Source organism: Eleginops maclovinus, chromosome 3 (genome assembly GCF_036324505.1).
Source record: "Eleginops maclovinus isolate JMC-PN-2008 ecotype Puerto Natales chromosome 3, JC_Emac_rtc_rv5, whole genome shotgun sequence".
In the NCBI taxonomy this organism is placed as follows: domain Eukaryota; kingdom Metazoa; phylum Chordata; class Actinopteri; order Perciformes; family Eleginopidae; genus Eleginops; species Eleginops maclovinus.
Window position 1 is genome coordinate 24,236,134 of NC_086351.1, and position 7,108 is coordinate 24,243,241.

Genomic DNA, 7,108 nt, shown 5'->3' on the forward strand with positions numbered 1-7,108 from the left:
ATGGTGAGGATTTCCCCCCCTCTGGTTTTCCTATCCCTACCTCTGCTAAATTATTTTTATCTCCGGTGGGGACAAGGATTTCCCCCCCTTGATAGCGATGAATGCAACTTAACTGCTAGCCTACTTAAACTCTTGAAATCTAACGATCTTCAGTGTCTTTACATCAGAGTAGGCTATTCAGCAGCCTTCTGGCAGACGGTGCATATTTCTGAACGTCATCGAACACAAACTGTAACATTTTTGTGCGGGAACTTCGCAGGAAAAACAGCGCTGAACCAAACATGAAACGCGTTCAGAGCAGCATATCATCTTACTTTACAGGACCCATTTGCAGAATTGTGGATAGAAGAGGGCCGAAATGCTGCAGACAATGCCCCGATAGGAAAAACGAAAAAGCCACCAGAAATTTGTCACCAGAGCCGACTGTTTACTTTGTCTAGTTTTCCAGACCTGTCCCTGAGTGTTGACAGCACGTTGTGCTATTTAGTGAATTATTTTGAGTGTTTGATTTAAGTTAATTGGAGGGTCTTTTCATGGAGAGCATTGATGCTGTTCTATGGTGCTTTCTGCCTGTTAGTGCGTACGCATGTTTTTGTGACGTTGAATAGAAATCCATGTATGGGTTGTTAAACGTTTTGCCATGTTGTGATGGGGACTAATCCACGGACCCGAAAAAAGGGCCTGTCTACTTTTTGCGTTTTTTTCTCCCTAGTTATGCAAGTTAAAAGTCCAATGTTCTTGTCTATGAATAAATTAAAAAAAACATCCCCCCCTCTGTTTTTTTGTCAAATCGCACCCTGCATACATACATACATACATACATACATACATACATACATACATACATACATACATACATACATACATACATACATACATACATACATACATACATACATATACTTACAATAACTATGCTACGCTGCTGCAAAGGGGGAGCAACCATTGCTTAACTTTTCCCTATTCAATTATTACTAATATTAAACGTATTGCATGTCCAAAATGCACCACTTGGGTTACCAGAAATACACCCAAAACATGTGAACAGTCCTCCAGTTTGAACATGTTCTCTTAGTGTACAGTTTTTTGTGCATACCATTTTTATATATTTTTTTCAAATTATCCTAATCCAAAACTGATGGGGACATGTCTCCAGCATCCCCAGTATAAATGACACCTATGAAGAAGAAGGAAGAAGGAACCCTTACTGGTCCCACAGAGGGGAAATGTACATTCTGCAATAGACCCATCCTAGTGTTAGGAGCAGTGGGCTGCCATATGTACGGCGCTCGGTAGCACTTGGTCTGTGAGGGACTTGAACTGGTGACCTTCCAGTCACTTTGCAACCACCGCCACAAACCCTTAAACACTTCAGGGTGTATTTATTACCTTTCAGTAAATCGTGAAATAAAGTTTGTTTTGCGAAATGATATAATGCAATTTGTACCACAAGTGATTGCTCTTAATATTATGTAACAATTTAACTTAATGGGAAACTTGTTTTTATAAAATGTTTATTTAGTGCAACCCAATCTTTTTCCTGAAGGGATTTTCTGCTCTTATTGTGAAATTGCAAAGGGATTATTTTGGTCTGATGATGTAAACCTGTGTGACTTGATACACTTGGACCATAGCGTCAGCTGACGTCAGCAGCAGCGTCAATAACATCAGAGTGTCACGCTACAGTCATGGTCCTCAAACTGCTCATTCTGATGCTTTCAAGAAACAAACAACATGCAGCATTCACCTCGTTGTGTAGTTCCGGAGATCCTTTATTTGTTGCTTTTTATACCATCTTGTTCGTGCAATGACATCCACCAGATAATGTCAACAGATATTGTGTGCCTTGGTTAGTAAGTTTGCAGATACATTAATAACATGATAACTCACTAATAGATTCAATAAGCTTTATACAAATAACAAATAACAATAACATACTTTATTGTATAGCCCTTTTCATAGATTTCAATTCAATTTCAAAATAATGCCTTTTTAACGACCATGAGAGACATTCTCTGCACAGCACTCTGCTGTGGGAGGTGGAGGTGTCTCACCCTCACTGTGTTAATCCATCTAATCTCCTCTGTCTGGAAATAGGCAGGTTATCTGTCCATTGATTGCCACAACACCCATCACCCATCTCTGTCTGAATGAGCTGCAGGCTGCTAGCATTCATTAGGTTTCAATGATGGGACTCCTTTTGGACCTTAAGCTTCTAAAACTGCATTTAGATCATTGGACACAGAACACATTTTATTTTTCAAATCACACAATTATAATAATGCAATTTAACATATTTATTTGTAAAAGATATGATTTACCCTATCAATCATCAGATCTAAACATTGTTCCTTTATTTCTTTCATTGTATAACACTATATGGGATTTTCCATTAAAAAAAATCATCAAACTAACAGCATAGTGTCACTGAGCTGGCCCCTCTTGGTGAGTTGCTTCCCCTAGTGGTCCGAGGTAGCCAATGACATTTACATTTTTAGTAAAATAAATAATAAGATCAGAGGTATTACACTTCCATTCTAGACTGGACATTTGAAATATATGTATGTGCATTTAGTTCCATTTATATGACAGTATGCTGCGATAGTTTCATTTGTTGATTGTCAGTTACTGTCAGCTTGTGCTTAAAGCTCTGGTTGTTAACCTGCTGTTTGTACTCTTAAAAAGGCAAGGGCAGTTCCATACTAAAGTAGTCTAAGTGTTAACAATGATGTGGTACTCAAACAAAAATCATTAGTATATCATTAATATATTAATACAACTGTTTGAACACAGTAATACTAAAGTTTAGCTAGCCTAGTAACATGTTCCAGACTGAAATATCACAACAAGCACGACTGTTTGGTCAGATATTGTTGACAAGAGAGGATAAACCATCATCAGGTCAGATTTTAAATATGCAAAACGTTGGATTAGCACACAGCTTTATGATGCATACATCGTCTCTTGCTCTTATTTAATCCTCATTAAAGCAGAAAACTAATATTTAAAAAAAAGTGTGATTAAGGTGTGAGGAAGGAATGAACCAGTGATCAGAACTGAGTACTCAGTAAAAAATAACAACATGTTATGAGGATATCATATTTTATTTATCATAACATTATACAGTATATTTCATTTAGGAAGGATAATATGAAGTACCTGACAGAATTCCACAGGAACCCCCCCCTGCTGCTACCAGAGGGCGCTACAGTTTACGAGACAGAAATAAAGTCCCTGTGAAAAATACTTTATGATGTATAAAACAAAATATCAAACATCCTAAAATGTGTAAAAACACCTTTTCTTATATTTGACACACTCTACTATACACATTATTGTATTATATACACTCAAAATTCACATTAAATACATAATATTTCCTATCCTTTCCTGTGTCTTGGCATTCCCTCCACCAGTCCCATTATTGTTGCCACATTCATGAAAGATTCATGCTGCTTGGCCATTATTTTATGGTTTATAGCCATCCATCTTCATCTTGATCAGGGTTAGGTAACCCATTGCCCTGCTGGGAACAAAACCTGCCCTGAGAGTTGGGAACATTGCCAGAGCAGAAAAAACATTTGATCCAGGATCACAGTGTAAGTGGCTGGATTAATGAGTCGTTCACAAAGATAAATCTGCCTTCTTTCAGCTCCACTGAAACAGCCCCAGACCCTCCAGCAGAATTAACAGCAGGTGTGAGACACTTTGGATGTGGACCTCTCTATTTTTCCATTGACTATTAGACGAGTAGGAGGGAAGAGCTGTAAATGTGATTGATGAAGTTAACCTCACAGTCCGCTACAGTCCTCATCATGGTCTTTCACAAACCCCAGCCTGCCTCTTCATTAATGAACATCGATGATATAACGTCTGCCAGAAAACATAAAGCATTGCTTAACACCTTTTTGTCGAAATTACCTGGAAGTAGAGAGAAGACCCTGACTCACAGACTTTAATGAGCATTATTTATCAGTGAAAAGAGAGAAAACGCTTCTGTGGGCCTCCAATAGCTTTCTTTAAAAGTAAAAAGAACGCTTTAGGTTATCATTATCTAAATGATTCTGTTTACCTACTCATTCTCGCGATTTCTTAAATCGACTCTGAGAATAAAGTCTGACAAGTGAAGTAAACATCTTTCAAGCTGTGGCAGTCAACAATCACACAGACAGAGAGCTCCGGAATGCAACTCATCAATGGTACACCACAGACTGTGGAGAAATCCCCCAAGGCTACACACAAGGGCTTGTAGTATTTTATGGGCCCATTGAGAGGAAATGTGTGTTTATCACTGCTGCACACCACTGGGTGGCAGTGCTGCTTTAATGAATGCAGCTCAGGCTCAGGACAAAAGAGACAACATGAGCAGCTCTGTCGAGGCACACAGTGTTAACAAACTCAAACAGGAAAGATCAGACTTGTAGACCTGCTGAAAGTTTTCTCTTCATGCTGCTGCTGATCTGATATCCGTTCTACACAGTGCAGCCAGCAGAGAATGTGTGTGCTGTGATCTTTGGTTGGTAGTGTTACTGAGTGAAGGATACTTTACTCAACATGAAGTTCAAAGAGTGAGTCATACACTGTAACCTACCTCTAACCCAATGGGACTTTAATTGTAGTCATTATTATAATTAACATAATTACAACATACACAAACTTAACAACATTGGCAACAATGGAATATGGAATGGATAGTAAATCTCCACCAATACAGTACAGTGCAACTAACCGGAAAGTTCCTGTTAGATTGTAATTAAAATATGACATAGTATATGGTTAAATGAAGAGCAGGGTTCTCAAACTCTGATCAGAAATACATGCAAACTATATACTAGTACACAGCTCTTTTCTCAGTATTGCCTCTTAAGTTCCTAAAGACTGCAGCTTCCCTTTAACGGATAAGACAGGAAGAACATTAAACTCCTGGTTAAAATATTACATTTCCACCTTTGATGAATGTGTCTGTCATCTGCATCAAACATTTATTTTGTTTTGAAAATACACTTGTAAGGAGGCCCAAAATGTTCAAGCGAAATAAATAACTATTTAGAAACACATTTATTATATAAATGTACCAGAAAATAAATGTATTCATAAATAAAACAATAATAATGTGTACAAAGATGTAAGAAATTCACCACGTTTACAGCAGATCTCAGTTTAGCATGACCTCTGCTGTGTTTCATCTGAAGATGTTCTCTGAGAAACACAGCTCTGTGAAGGCATGTCTCTGAGGCTGCTAGCCAACAGGAGCTAGCTCACACCGCTAACACTGGCTCTTCACTTTGATGCTGAACAATAAGCTGCTTCAAAGGCTACAATAACACGATACAACAACAATTAAAAGGATTATAGCACATTTGATGATCTTAATCTGATTCTTTATGCACTGTAAAAACTGAAATGATGACTTTAATCAAATGTATTATGTCAACAGATTTCACATAACTAAGTTAGTTGAAAGCAATAATATTTAGTTTAAATAAAATATTAGTTTCAACATAATATTAATGCTTTCATCTAACCTAATATAGTTATGTGGAATGTGTTCAGTCAACGTTTTAGTTTTTTCACGTCATGTCAGTAATCAACAAACAGACAAACAAACTGAGGCAAAAACATAACCTGGATTTATCCGAGTAGTAGAACAAAATGGCCTTTCATTTTTTCAGTGATCTTAAAGGCCTGTATCGCTAGCAAAACATACCGAGGTTAACCGCAGCCAAGACAGCTGTGATTGGTTTAAAGTAATAAAAACAAGATAGAGTGTTTTTTCCTCTACAGCAGTATATGTTGAGTCTATATCGTGCAGTGCTGTGAATCTATAGGTCATACATTATTCTTTTTATGAATATAATTCAGTTCAATTATTCAGTCTGTGGATTATCTTGAGTTCCCCGCTCAGGATTTCTTGCAAGACACGTTGCTCGGAAACATTTGAATTATTTGGCAATCATCTCCACCTCAATATCTCAACACTTTTTTGCTCTGACAACAATACAGTTGTGCAGTGATGGAAGGCCCGCTGCATAGCTAAGTGTGTGGGTTCCTGGCTCCATCGCTGCTGTTTTGGAGTTTTCTCGCTACACCCCCTATTTCCCTCTTTCAGAGTCACTCTACAAAAACGGCAAAAGAAATGTCACTGCCAGGAGTCCTGAGGCTCGAATGATTTTTGAAGCGTGAATACAACTAACTAGCTAACAGAAATAAAAAGCTCACGTTAGGCTACAATCTACATCATGGTCACATGACTTCACATCAGCACCGCTAAGCTAATGATGCCTAATGTTCGGGATGATAACATCTAGGTTTCTCATTTGGACACTTCCATGAAAAAACTGAAACGTTGACTTTAATTAAATGTATTATGTCAGCAGATTCCACATAACTGTATGCGGTTAGTTGAAAGCAATAATATTAAGTTGAACCTAATACTTTTGTGTAAACAAAAAAATGTTGCTTTCAACTAACCTATTACAGTTATGTGGAATCTGTTGACATAATATATTTAATTAAAGTCACTGTTCAGTTTTTACAGTGTTGTTAGCAACCACTGTTTTATAGAAGCTTCAGACATTCACCGGCTGGGTATTAACCAAAGTATTATATTTTGTAGAACCGAACATATTACATTTATATTATACACAATTATGTTTGTGTTGGTGTGCTGGTTGTGCCTCTGTCTGTGTGTGTGTGTGTGTGTGTGTATGTGTGTTTGTGTGTGTCTGGCAGCTCTTTGGTTTGACCTCTCAGGGTTGATGAGAGTGCTGACTGTGATGTGTAGCTCCAGTTTACATATTATCTGATTACAGTGTGACCAGTGTGTTACCTCAGTAACACACCAACACTGCCTCTGTGTGTTCTGACTCAGGCCACGCCACGCTGCATTTCAGACAAGAACTTGAAAAGAAGAAATAAAACCCACCTAATTAATTGCCTGACATATTTTCCAGAGCTTCTCCCAGCCAATTTTGTGCGAGATGTCAATCAGGTGGATTAAGCCTGTTTTTCTGTTAGCTCTGTGCTGACAGTGGGAGTGATTAAACGGGGAGATTATGTGACAGCAAATTTGTGTTGATATCATTAAACTTTCACCATGGACTCGGTC